Below are 14654 nucleotides of genomic sequence, written 5' to 3' on the forward strand. Positions count from 1 at the left end.
CCCCTCCTCCAGGAGGCCTTCCCAGACTGAGCCCCCATTTTCCTCTCCTCCTTCCCATCCCCCGCTCTGCCCTACCTCCTTCCCCTCCCCACAGCACTTGTATATATTTGTACAGATTTATTACTCTATTTGCTTTACATGTATATATTTACTATTCTATTTATTTTATTTTGTTAATAATGTGCATCTAGCTTTACCTCTATTTATTCTGTTGACTTGACACCTGTTCACATGTTTTGTTTTGTCATCTGTCTCCCCCTTTTAGACTGTGAGCCATTGTTCGGTAGGGATCATCTGTATATATTGCCGACTTGTACTTCCCAAGCGCTTAGTACAGTGCTCTGCACACAGTAAACGCTCAATAAATATGATTGAATGAATGAATGAGTCTACATGATTACTCTACTGGGGAATCTGGGAATTATACCATTAATCAAGATTGATGTTGAGCTTCATACCTCCATATACGTTTTTCCTCAGTAACTTAGCTTTCTTGGGTGATAACTTTTTCTGTGTCATTGCTCCCAGGACACCGATCAACTTCTTGGTGTAGAGGAAAACCATTTCCTATACTGTCTGTGTCGCTCAGATGTTCTTCTTTGCAGCTCTCAGGACTACAGAGTGCTTTTTGCTGGCTGCCATGGCTTACGATCGCTTTAACGTCATCTGTCACCCGCTGTATTATTCTGTCATGATGTCCCACAGGATATCTGTCTCCCTTGTAGTTGGGTCTTATTTGTATGGATTCCTGAATTCCTTGATCCACACAGTTTTCACCTTTATTTTATCCTTTTGTGGGAATTGCACAATTAATCACTATTTCTGTGCTGTCCCACCACTCTTATCTATCTCCTGTTCCAACACGTCTGTCAAGAAGCTGCATTTTGGGCAAATTAGCATGAATGGACTCAGCACGACAGGGATCATTGGGGTTTCCTAGGCTTGTATCCTGTTCACCATACTGAAGAAACACTCTTCTGAAGGCAAGCACAAAACCTTCTCCACTTGTGCCCTCACACAGCATGGTGGTCACCATATTCTATGGCACCACCTGCTTTATATACTTACGGCCAATGTCCAGGAGAGATAAAAGAACATCGGTGTTTTACACTTTTGTGATCCCCATGCTGAATCCCCTGATCTTTAGTGTGAGGAACAAGGAAATGAAAGATGCCATGAGGAAGGTAATAGAGAGAAAATCATGCTCTCACTGCTAATGTCTTCTTGTCAATGTCCAGAAAGCACTGGGGAGAAAAATAGCAGGCAGGTAATTCTTATTCTTTTCTTTGGCCCCTGTTGTCATTTCAGTTGTATTAAATATTTGTCACCTATCCAGGTTTAGTTTGAAGAAGTCACATTGTGGCATTGTTTATTTCCTTTTTTGAAGTCTTCTTGGTTACTGTACATTCTCTATAGGTCATCATCTGCTATAATGCAGATTTGCATTTCTATTTCTCTGCTTCATACACTAAGAGCCATTACACTGGAACAACCTAACCACTGCCTCTCACACTTTACTCATTCATTCATTCAATCATATTTATTGAGCATTTACTGTTTGCAGAGCACTGTACTAAGTGCTTGGAAAGTACAAGTCGGCAACATATAGAAACGGTCCCTACCCAACCACAGGCTCACAGTCTAGAAGGGGGAGAAAGACAACAAAACAAAACATGTGGACAGGTGTCAAGTCACCAGAATAAATAAATATAAAGCTACATGCACATATGTGCAGGTTCTGCAATGTGGCCTAGGGGAAAGAGGCTGGGCCTCAGAGTTAGAGTGGGGAGGGCCTCTCCTAGTATCTGAGGGAAGAGTGGACCTGACATCCTTGCTGACAGCTTTGTCTCTGACACCTCTTAAAATTTCATGCTTCAGAATGAGGAAAATAATCCTCACCCCTTACTCACTTTCTGGTCTGTCTTTTGCCTCATGTCTCCATAAATCAACTTATTGTCCATTCCTCTCTATTCATTTATTTTTTTTATTTATGAAATATTTCATCCTCTTTTGGAACTAATGTTGACACGATTTGGAGTGAAATGCATGTGGAGCCTCAGCTGAGGTAAGAACCTGAAACACAAAAGTATAAGGAGACACAAATACTGTGAAAGCCTGCACAAAAATGGTATTAAATTTTTCTTTCGTTTTTCCATCACAACTTCTCCCACTTCTTCTAGCACCAAGGAGACAGGGAGAAGGAATAGAGAAATCTTGCTTAGTTGGCTATTTTAAAATGTGCTTTGGTTTTAGTGCTCCTAAACTACATCTTGACCTTTGAGATAGAGAACAATTATCCTCTTGAAACATTCTGAGCACGAGAATAAACTAGAATTCAGAAAAAGCGTAACCTGCAAACTTAAAAAAAATCAGGATCGAGCCGAGCAGGCAAAGACGAGGCTGTGGAACCCTCTTCCCTGAAGATCCTTCTTCAGTTTAACATCAGATTTCTGAGGGCAAGGGCACATCTCTGTGTTGAACTGGGAACCCCTGAAAAAACAGGGTACCTGTATTTTTCGATGCTGTTTGGCTAACCTTGTTCTTAGGTTCTGCAGAAATTTATTTTATTTCACAAGTTAGCATATTGTGTATTTAAGGTACCTTCACTAGGTTCCCTAACTTACAGTTGAACGTAGCTCACACACCCACTGTACAAAGACAAATCATTCAATCAGTCAGTGGTATTTAGTGCTGACTGTATGCAGAGCACTGAACTAAACACTTGGGAAAGTACCAACAATATAAATGGTAGATAAGATCCCTGACCACAAGGGACTTACATTTCTAGAGGGAGAAGATTGATATCTTCAATGGCTCAGCTACGTTGCCCATTATTCTCCTTGTGGAATTTAGGAAGCCATTCGTCTCATCTAGAAAAAGGTATGGAGAAGTAAGACTAGAGAATCACTAGAGGTGAGTTATGGACAATTACATCAATACACTATGCAACCGGCTGCCCACAGTTCCCACTGCTTTTCCCAGGATTCAGTGTGCTCTGTTGTGTTGACTATGGTATTTCCGGCTTTGTAAGAGCAGCTTCTAAAAGTGAAAAATGAAACACCGTTTTGAGGCAACTGCTCTCCCCACTATTATTGGGTCTGTAAAGTCAATTTTAGACAGCTATTTTGAATTTTGAAGGGCAAAATATAAAACCTTTATGCTACCTTAGTATAGTGGGGTTTTTTTGGCCTGAATTGCCCAGTGTTTTAACTTTTCTCTCTGCTTCTTCATCTAATCACATTGTGTAGTTCAAGGGGTGGTGCTCCCTTACTTCTTTTTTTTCCTACTTTGTAAGGACACAATTTGTCTATTTAAATTCCACACCCACACATTATAAAATAATAATAATGTCATGTTAAGTGCTTACTACATGCTAAATTGTGTACTAAGTGCTGAGGTAGAGACAATAATAATAATAATAATAATAATAATAATAACAATAATAATAATTGTGATATTTGTTAAGGGCTTACTATGTGCCAAGCATTGTTCCAAGTGCTGGGGTAGCTATAAGGTAATCAGGTTGAACTCAGGCCCTGTCCCACACGGGGCTCACAGTATTAATCGCCATTTAACAAATGAGGTAACTGAGTTACAGAGAAGTGAAGTGAATTGTCCAAGGTCACACAACAGACATGTGGTAGAGCCGGGATTTAGAACATGTGTCCTTTGACTCCCAGGCCCAGGCTCATTTTACGAGGCCACACTGCAGTATTTTAGTATTTGGAATAATGGTGCCCTGAAACAAAAGCTTTGTCTTTACTTACCCATTATCTCTCGAGGGAGCACAGTAGCCACCAAAGATTTCACCGACAGAACTTTTAGAGGTTTATTAATAATAAGGAACAATCATATATGCACATTGAGGGGTTGGAATGGAGAATAATATTAATAATAATAATAGTAATGGTATTTGTTAAGCACTTACTATGTGCCAAACACTGTTCTAAGCACTGGGGTAAATACAAGGTACTCAGGTTGTTCCACATGGGGCTAACAGTCTCAAACTCCATTTTACAGATGAGGTAACCGAGGCACAGAGAAGTTAAGTGACTTGCCCAAGGTCACCCAGCAGACAAGTGGCAGAGACAGGATACTCTAAGGGAACTACTGTCATCTCTTTCTCTTCAATGTTCAAATTTACCTTCAGTCAGTCAGTCAGTCAATCATATTTATTGAGCACTTATTGTGAGGAGAGCCCTGTACTAGGCACTTGGGAGACAATATGACAATGTAACAGACACAATTCCCTGCCCACAATGAAACTATATTCTAGAGTTAGATTAATGTGAATACTCACATAGATAACCAAAGGAGACTGGAAGCCACTGCTCAAATTTAGGTCACATATGCATAGTGTAGTGCTCGGCACACAGTAAGTGCTCAATAAATACCATCTGTTGATTGAAAATTAGTAACACATTCCTCATTTAGAATACAGTTCAAGTATACTCAAAAAGTGGAAACAAGTCAGGCAAGTCAGCTAGCTGGATGACTATATCTAATCTATACAGTCCACAATAATACATTCTTGAACAATTTACACTGATTAAAGAAAACAGTGTTACACTGTGCCATCAACCAAACACCAAAAAAGGGATGTGCCATGAATTTTTTTTTCTAAAATGTCCTGAGTGTTAAAAGCAGTGAAAAGCTCCAGTGGTTAAAGGTGAGGTAAAATAAGAATACTAAAACTGTCAATATGAGATGTCACTGAACTATAGTCCTGCAACATTTGTGCATTTAAATGTTCTAGTTTCCTTAAAGAGTTAACGTGCCTCAGCTAGAGCTTCATCAAATCCCAAGGAAGGACTAAGCCTTCGGGAAAATCTGGCTCTGTGCACATTATAGCCTGGAACATTTCCTTGGTTGGCTACCTGCATGAGGTAGCAAAGATAGAACTGATTATTTTAAGAATTGACCTTTGCAGATGTGCTTCTCTGTCAGAAATGCTTCTCTATCCATTTTCACCCTCAAGCTACTCCCATGAACAGTGCCACATTTAGCATTACATTTCTTGACTGTATCAATACAGCATTGATAATATTAAAATGTATTATCTTATTATTATTATTATTATTTATTTAAAAGTTATTAAAATTTCCTATGTTCTCCTCATAGGCTTTCCATCATAACAACTTTTATACAATGGCCTGAGGATGGAGAATCACTTCGGCCTAGTGGCAAGAGCACAGGTCCAGGAGTCAGAGGAATCTCATCTCCCCCACTTTCATTCATTCATTCTATCATATTGATTGAGCACTTACTGTGTGCAGAGCACTGTACTAAGTACTTAGCGCTATACTAAGCACTTACCTGCTGTGTAATTTTGGGCAAGTCACTTAACTTCTTTGTCCCTCAGTTGCCTCATCTGCAAAGTGGGGATTCAATGCCTGTTATCTCTTCTACTTAGACTGTGAAACCTGATTATTCATTCATTCATTCAATCGTATTTATTGAGTGCTTACTGTGTGCAGAACACTGTACTAAGTGTTTGGGAATTACAAGTCGGCAACATATAGAGATGGTCCCTACTCAACAACGGGCTCACAGTCTAGAAGGGGGAGACACACAACAATACAAAACATGTAGAAAAGTATCAAAATCATCAGAACAAATAGAATTATAGCTATAATGCACATCAATAACAAAATAAATGGAATAGTAAATACGTACAAGTAAAATGAATAGAGTAATAAATCTGTACAAACGTATATAAGGGTGCTGCAGGGAGGGGAAGGACGTAGGGTTGGGGGGATGGGGAGGAAGAGAGGAAAAAGGGGACTCAGTCTGGGAAGGCCTCCTAGTGGAGGATTATCTTGCGCTAGTGGAGTGTTTATTACCCCAGTGCTTACTGGTAAAACACTTCTGTATTTTTACCAAGAGAAGTCTATGGATACTCTACCAGAATGATTGCAGATGAAAGTGGGGTGTCCCAAGAGAGATGTGTCTATGGAGTTCATATGGGTTGCACATGACTCAACAGCATAAGACAACAACAACCCCAGTGCTTGGCACATAGTATTGCGACTGTGAGCTCCACATGGGATAGGGACTGTATCCAACTCAATTTGCTTGTATTCTCCCCAGCATTTGGTACAGTACCTGGCACCTAGTAAGTGCTTAATAAATACTATCATTATTATTATTAAGCTGTCAATAAATTCCACAATTATTATTAGGAAGGCCACTTTAACCGATATGAATTTAAATTTAAAACAAATATTTAACATCGTCAAAATGTGAAATCAAAATTAAAAGACCATTCATAACTGATAATCATATTAATGAGAAACCTGAACATATTGGTCTTTTGAGGGAAATTAGCTATGCAGACAGAAAGGCAAAGGGATTGAGGCACTAAATGCTGAAAATCTTGTTGATCTCTCAGTAGATACTAATGTTGCATCAGAGTGTCATGGCACACTGTTGAAAGTCACTAATTTAGAGGCAAAAAAACATTTCCAAAAGAATTAGAAATTCATTTTTTCTGTTTCAGACCACTCCAGTCATGATGGAGTCTTAGTCTTAGTCTAAGCCTAGCGCTTAGTACAGTGTTCTGAACAAAGTGAGCACTCAATAAATATGATTGAATGATTGAAAGGAGTCTACCATAGAGGACAGTGGATGAGCTGCAGTCTTTGGACTTCAGGACTGAGAACCTGTGCAGAGGAGTTGATGCTAGTGCTAGTAGCTTGCCTAGGACCACTGACATTCTACCATGTTCCCTCTGGAGCACAGATACGACAAGTAAATAGGCATGCAGGGGTGCAGCTCTAAGTTTTCTCTCAATACTACTGGCCTTCTGGGAAAGCACTTTCAGATTACATCCATACTTAAGGGGACAGCCTGCTTGCCAACCTTGATCAATGAGGTAGCCAAAATGCTAGTGTGTGTTACAAATATTTAGTCTGTCTATTCATATTAATGTATGCCTCCCCTTCAAGACTGTAAACTCATTGTGGACAGGGAACTTGTCTTCTAATTCTGTTGTATTGTGCTGTCCCAAATGCTGAGTACAGTGCTCAGCACTTAGTAAGCACTTAATAAATATTTTTGATTGATTGATAGTGTGTGTCCCACCTTTGGGACGGGAACTCCACTAGATTCAACCTATCAGATCCCCTTAGAAATGAATATATTCTATCTCCAAGATGTGTCTGTGAATCAACCTGGAAGAATGCTTGATAATGTTGTATTTTAAATTACATATCTATAATAGTGTCTGTTCCCCCCTCTAGGCTGTAAGCTTATGGTGCCCAGGGATCGCATTTACCAATTGTATTGTATTGTACTCTCCTAAGTGCTCAGTACAGTGCTCAGTACATAGTCAGGGCTCAATAAATACCACCGATTGACTAATTGATTTGAACTGCCCAATCCTTATGCTTTCGTACTTTGCCAGCCTTGAAATCATTTGGGGAAACAAATCTCAAAAGTCATGAGACCCAATAAGAACACTCCCAAATTGGACCCCAGAACAGACATGGAAAGTCAATGAAAAACAAATTATTTAACTCCCTTGCCCTACCCAAACCCCATAGGAAGGTTGATAACCCAGGGAATTAAATGTCTTCCTGTGATGCCTATTTAAATGCCTAGATCCATTTAACAGCCAATTATGAAGAATAAATGGATTATCTTCATTTACTATTCATTCCTCGGCTTCCAACTGAAGACCCTTATGAAGTTACAAAGAGAACAGACTCAGAAGGTAAGCTACTGCTGTTTACCCCGATCACTATTGATTATTTGTTCAGTCGATGATAGTCAATCCTATATGGCTCTATTGTGATACCATATTTTGCATGGTTTGCATGCCCTAGTCTCTGCCTCTGGAGTGTCATTCATGTATTCATTAATTCATTCAACAGTATTTATTGAGCGCTTACTGAGTGCAGAGCACTGTACTAAGCACTTGGAAAGTACAATTCCAACCAACAATGGGCTCGCAGTCTAGAAGGCGGGAGACAGACAATAAATCGAAACAATGCAAGTAAACAGGCATTAATAGCATTAATATAAATAAAAAGAATTATAGCTATATACACATTATTAAGAAAATATATAGAATATTAAATACATACATATATACACAAGTGCTGTGGGGCAGGGAGAGGGGTAAAGCAGAAGGAGCGAGTTGGAGTGATGGATAGAGAAAGTGGAACAGAGGAAAAGGGGAAAAATGTAACGAGGAAAAGTGTCATCACTTAGCATAGTCCAGGGCACTGGGGTAGGAAATAGAACTACCAGTCAATCTGTCTGGGGCTGAGATTACCCAGAAGCAATTCTCAGTGGGGAAGAATTGTTAACTGAGAAGGGTGATGAGGATCTATCAAGATGGTGCTAGCTGAGCCATTCAGGACCACACCAATCTGACAGAAATAAACTTTACTAGAGATTATTAAGACCCTCTTAGGATCACACCTGGAAGGTTTCCAGTACCAGTCGTATACCAATCTCTGCTATAGGAGAAAGAGTCAAACAGAGGCATACCCATTCTATTCCTAACTTGGGCAGTGGCTAGACAGTGGAAGACAATCTGCTACAAATTAAAGTCACCTGTGCTGGGCAGCAGTGACATGGGAAAGAGTCAAGGGTGGAGACTCAGGTTTACTGCACAGAAGAAGCCAATGGTAAAGCACCTCTGTCTTTTTACCAAAATAACCCTCTTTGGATGCACTATTCATTCATTCATCCGTGGCTCAGTGGAAAGAGCTCTGGCTTTGGAGTCAGAGGTCAGGGGTTCAAATCCCAGCTCCACCAGTTGTCAGATGTGTGACTTTGGGCAAGTCACTTAACTTCTCTGTGCCTCAGTTCCCTCATCTGTAAAATGGGAATGAAGACTGTGAGCCCCCGTGGGACAACCTGATCACCTTGTAACCTCCCCAGAGCTTAGAACAGTGCTTCTAAGAATAGAATAATAAGCGCTTAATAAATGCCACTATTATTATTATTATTATTCATCCATTCACATTCATTCATTCATTCAATCGTATTCATTGAGCCCTTATTGTGTGCAAAGCACTGTACTAAGAGCTTGGGAAGTACAAATCAGCAACATATAGAGACGGTCCCTACCCAACAACGGGCTCACAGTCTAGAAGGGGGAGACAGACAACAAAACAAAACATGTAGACAGGTGTAAAAATCGTCAGAACAAATAGAATTATAGCTATACACACATCATTAATAAAATATAGAGTAGTAAATATGTACAAATATACACAAGTGCTGTGGGAAGGGGAAGGGGGTAGGGCAGAGGGAGGGAGGGGGGCGATAGGGGGAGGTTGGGGAGGCGATGTGAGCTCTTACCATGTGCAGAAATTTTAAGCATGGGAGAGTTGGTGGACATGTTCCCTGCCCACAACATAATTCCCTCTTAAGCATGAGAAGCAGCATGGTGTAGTCGATAGAGCATGGGTCTGGAAATCAGAAGGTCATGGGTTCTAATTCTGCCTCCTCCACTTCATAATAATAATAATGATGGCATTTATTAAGCACTTACTATGTGGAAGGCACTGTTCTAAGTGCTGGGAAGGTCACAAGCTGATCAGGTTGTTCCACAGGGGGCTCACAGTCTCAATCTCCATTTTACAGATGAGGTAAGTGAGGCACAGAGAAGTTATGTGACTTGCTCAAAGTCACACTGCTGACAATTGGCATAGTCGGGATTTGAACTCATGACCTGTTACTCCAAAGCCCGTGCTCTTTCTACTGAGCCACACTTGTCTGCTGTATGATCTTAGGCAAGTCATTAACTTTTCTGTGCCTCAGTTCCCTCAGCTGTAAAATGGAGATTATGACTGTGAGCCCTGTGTGGGATATTCATTGATTCACTACCAGAACAAATGCAGATGGAGGTGGGGCGTTCTGGGAGAGACATGTCCATGGTGTCACTATGGGTCAGACAGCTCGAAAGCATAACACAAGGCAAGAGATTCCAAAGTGGTCTGTTCCTGGGGTGGTGAGTTTTCCCTTTCTACCTTCTACAGCCCTCCAATCTCCACAAACCTTGTAGCTGATAAGTATTTAGCTTTATCAATAATAATAATAATAATAATAATGTTTGTTAAGCACTTACTATGTGCCCAGCATTGTATTAAGCACAGGGGTGGGTACAAGCAAATCGGGTTGGATACAGTCTCTGTTCCACTTGGGGCTCATGTTCTCAATCCCCATTTTACAGATGAGGTAACTGAGGCCCAGAGAAGTGAAGTGACTTGCCCAAGATCACACAGCAGACAAGTGGTGGAACTGGGATTATAACCCATGACCTTTAGACTCCCAGACCCTGCCCTATCCACTATGCCTTGCTGCTTTTTAATGATACTTAAAACTAAATGTGGAGTGTTTTAAGTGAAGTAACATGGCATAGTGGATATAGCATGGGCCTGGGAATCAGAAGGAGCTGAATTCTAGTTCTGGCTCTGTTGCTTGTCTGTTATGTGGCCTCTGGCAAGTCACTTATCTTCCCAATGCCTCAGTTTTCTCATTTGTAAAATGGGTATTGTGAGCCTCAAATGGGGCATGGACTGTGTCCAACCTGGTTAGTTTGTATCTACCCTGTACCATAAAAAAAATGCTTACTATGTGCCAGGTACTATAGTATGGCATAGATACAGGATAACCAGGTCAGACAGAGTCCCTGGTCCACAGTGGGATCCATAGTCTAAGAAAGAGGGAGAATGGGTATTGAATCTCCATTTTACAGATGAGGAAACTGTAAAGAAGTTAAGAGAAGTTAAGTGACTTGCCGAAGGTCACACAGCAGACAAGTGGTGAAGTGTTAGCACTGCTTGTTGTCTTATGCTGTTGAGTTGTGTCCAACCCATAGCAACACCAAAGATACATCTCTCCCAGAATACCCTACTTCCTCCTGCAATCGTTCTGGTAGCATATCCAGAGTTTTCTAGGTAAAAAATATGGAAGTGGTTTACCATTGCCTCCTTCTGTGCAGTAAACGAGTCTCTGCCCTCAACTCTCTCCCATGCTGCTGCTACCCAACACAGGTGAGTTTTGACTTGTAGCAGATTGCCTTCCTCTCACTAGCCACTGCCCAAGCTAGGAATGGAGTGTGTATGCCGCTGCCTGACTCTCCCTCCTGCAGTAGTGACTGATAGAGTTTCCAGTCGTTAACCTCAGTTCATCTATCAGAAATGCAGCAGATCAGCAGGTTCCCCCTGGAGTGTAGGTGCTACAACCTGCTACAACGTTGTATCAAGTGAGCAATTGCAGGAAATAACCCATTTCATTGACAAAAAAAATGAGAAGGGGTGGGACAGAGAGCTCTGGAGTGGTCCTTACTTACCGCTTACCTTGACTCCCTTGGCTAAAGATGCTGTCATTGAGAGGCATTTTGGTGATTTGAATAGTGGAGGCAGAATGGTGGTAAATAAAAGCAGCACAATAATCCAGGTTTAAGGGCAGGAGAACTTTCAGCGTGGCATGGGTACATAGAAACTGAATTCTGTACAGTCACATGCCCAATGTCACATTTCATCTAAAATAATAAACTTGCAAGCTAATCTATGTCTGAGGAAAATCTGGAACAAAGGTGCTCTTGTTCATTTTCTCAACATCTCTTGAAGGTGGGAAGGAATTAAGTACTCTCAGCTATCAGTAATCTTCATCCAATGGAGGGGAGGAATAATGTAAACAAAAAAAGGGAAGACCTAATCTAGAAAGCAATTCTGCTTCTTTAGCCCATCAGATGATGTGGGAAGGCAGTGGGAATGACACCCTCTTTTTTCCTCTCTAAACGTTAGATGGAGAATTCAAAAAAACGTGTCCCATGCATACCTGGAGAGAGTACTTAATGGAAAATGTGGGGGGAACACAGAAGCTGCATTAAGGAAAACTTATGGTGAAACACTCTGTGTCTGATTCATTCATTCAATCATATTTATTGAGCACTTACTGTGTGCATAGTACTGTAACAAGCACTTGGGAGAGTACAGTATAACAACAAACATATTCCTGCCCACAACAAACACACAGTGTAATGTTACACACCCACACCCAATCATTTCTTTAGGCAGTTTCCAGGCAGAAGCATGTTGTCAGAAGAATAAATTGTTGTGTTCTCTTCAAAACAGAAGGCGTACACTTGTGCAGTGGAAAAACTGACTATAGAGTAAATTTCCATACTAGTTTTTTTTCAAAAAGTATTCTAGACTGTAAACTCGTTTTGGGCAGGGAATGTGTCTTTTTAATGTTGTATTGTACTTTCCCAAGTGCTTTGTACATTGCATTGCAAACAGTAAGTGTTCAGTAAATAGCATTGAATGAATTAATGAATTTGCATATTAGCAATTGCAATAATAATAGTAATAATGGCATTTATTAAACGCTTACTATGTGCAAAGCACTGTTCTAAGCGCTGGGGAGGTTACAAGGTGATCAATCAATTCTCACAGTATCTCCAGGAGGTAGGAAGAAGCAGAGGTTACAATCCCCATACAAGTTAGAGGAAATTGATGTTGAGAAGTAGTGACTTGCCTTAGGTCCATCAGCAGGCCAACAGTGGAGTTGAGACCAGAATTTGGGCCTCATGACTCCCAGAATCATTCTCGTTCCAAAATACTCCTTGGAGAAAATTCCTGAGAAGATTCTGACAGATGGTAGTGTTGCAGCTGATGAGTGCTGACAAATCTGCCCAGATAACCAACAAATGAATACTCTAAATTAACAGATGAGTTGAATGTACCTGATCTTAGTTGAGTGATAATCCTGCATGTTTAACAAATTGCAATTGGATACCATTCTATCTGCCTCCTTTCTCAATGAGCTGCACTAACAGCTTCCCTCTAGAACTCTTCATGGTTTTGCCCTGTCACTTACTGAGTTGTTTTTCTCCTTGGCTTCTTTAGTGTGTGGATATACTGCCTCAAATGACTCACCCTCTATTCTCCTCTCTAAACGTTTGATGAGGAATAAAAAAAAATGTGTCCCACGTGTACCTGGATGTGAACATCGTAAGGAATAAATAAATGCCAGACCAAAATCGCACAACCGTGACTGAGTTCATCTTCCTGGGGGCTGTGGATTCCAAGGAGCTCCAGCTCATTCTTTTCACCCTGTTCTTAGCTGTTTATGTGGTCACCATGCTAGGGAACCTGGGGATGATGGTGCTGATCTGGGTCAGTTCACGACTCCATGCCCCCATGTATTTTTTTCTCATCAGCTTGTCCTTTGCTGATGTTTGCTATTCATCCACGATCACCCCCAAGATGCTGGTGGATTTATTATCTGAGAGGAAACACATCTCTTTTGTGGGGTGCTTCCTGTAGATGTATGTATTCATTGCCTTGGGCACAACTGAATGTATCCTTTTTGGGTTGATGGCATATGACCGTTATGTCGTCATCTGCAACCCTCTGCTCTATACAGTTATCATGTCCAGGGAAATCTGCCTTAAAATGATCATTGGGGCATATGTTGCAGGCCTCTTGAATTCATTGATTCATACAAGTTACATAAGTAGCCTGTATTTCTGTGACTCTAATGTCATCCACCATTTTTTCTGTGATATCCCTCCACTCCTCAAACTCTCCTGCTCAGACACCCACGTGAATGAAAGTATCATTCTCATGTGTGCAGGATTAAATATGTCAGGCACGTTATTGATCATTCTGAGTTCTTATACATATATCCTCTCCTCCATCTTGCGCATGCACTCTGCTGAGGGCAGGCACAAAGCCTTCTCTACCTGTGCTTCCCACCTGACGGCCATCACTATATTCTATGGGACAGCAATCTTTATGTATCTACGACCCAGTTCCAGCTATTCACTAAATGAAGATCATGTGGTGTCAGTCTTCTACACGGTGCTGATCCCCATGTTAAACCCCCTGATCTACAGCTTGAGAAACAAGGAGGTGAAGGAAGCTCTAAAGAAACTGATTTTGAGAAACAGAATCCCTGTGATTATTTAGGTGGTTTGGGTAATTTAGCAAGGAAGGATTGTGGACTGAGTTTAGGATCATAGGCTTGCTTTCAGCCTTATAAAATAAATGATAACTTCTAACCCAGAAATTAGAGAGAACTGGCCTTAGGTGAGTGTTATTAGTGGATTACTACGATCTTTGGAATTCTTTTTCATTATTATTATTATTATTATAACGTTGTCACAGCTTCTCTGGGCCTCGGTTACCTCATCTGTAAAATGGGGATTAAGACTGTGATCTCCATGTGGAACAAGGACTGTGTCCAACCTGATTAACTTGTATCTATTCTTGTGCTTAGTATAGTGCCTAGCATATAGTAGGTGCTTAACAAATGTTATTAAGAAAGCAAATGAAAAAAAATAAAACAAACAACACAAAAGGTACCTTATTGTATATCAGGGAGGGATAGAAACCAGCTAGGATCCTCCTAGTCTGACTTTTGAAAAATATAGTAAACTTGTAGTTCCCAAATCACCACGTAGCTTCCAAATAAAATGTAGAAAAGCATATGGCATGATCAGTTGAACAGATTACATGAGCACACAAACAACACAAAAACATCTATGTTGTAGATATAAACTCTACAAAATTAGTCGATACCATCAGCACAAGTGTCCTGAGAATTGTAATACTAATTAAGTTGGATGGACAACAGAAGTTCATCAATATCCATGCTCTGCTCCTCAGCAGTGTGATTAGGTGAGC

At 40.7% G+C, this 14654-nt stretch overlaps 1 pseudogene; it reads left to right on the forward strand.

Annotated features, from left to right (window-relative positions):
• The first annotated feature begins 12992 nt into the window (after window positions 1-12992).
• LOC119940055 lies at window positions 12993-13937 on the forward strand (annotated as a pseudogene).
• Window positions 13938-14654: the final 717 nt, after the last annotated feature.

Source organism: Tachyglossus aculeatus, chromosome 18 (genome assembly GCF_015852505.1).
Source record: "Tachyglossus aculeatus isolate mTacAcu1 chromosome 18, mTacAcu1.pri, whole genome shotgun sequence".
NCBI classification, from domain to species: domain Eukaryota; kingdom Metazoa; phylum Chordata; class Mammalia; order Monotremata; family Tachyglossidae; genus Tachyglossus; species Tachyglossus aculeatus.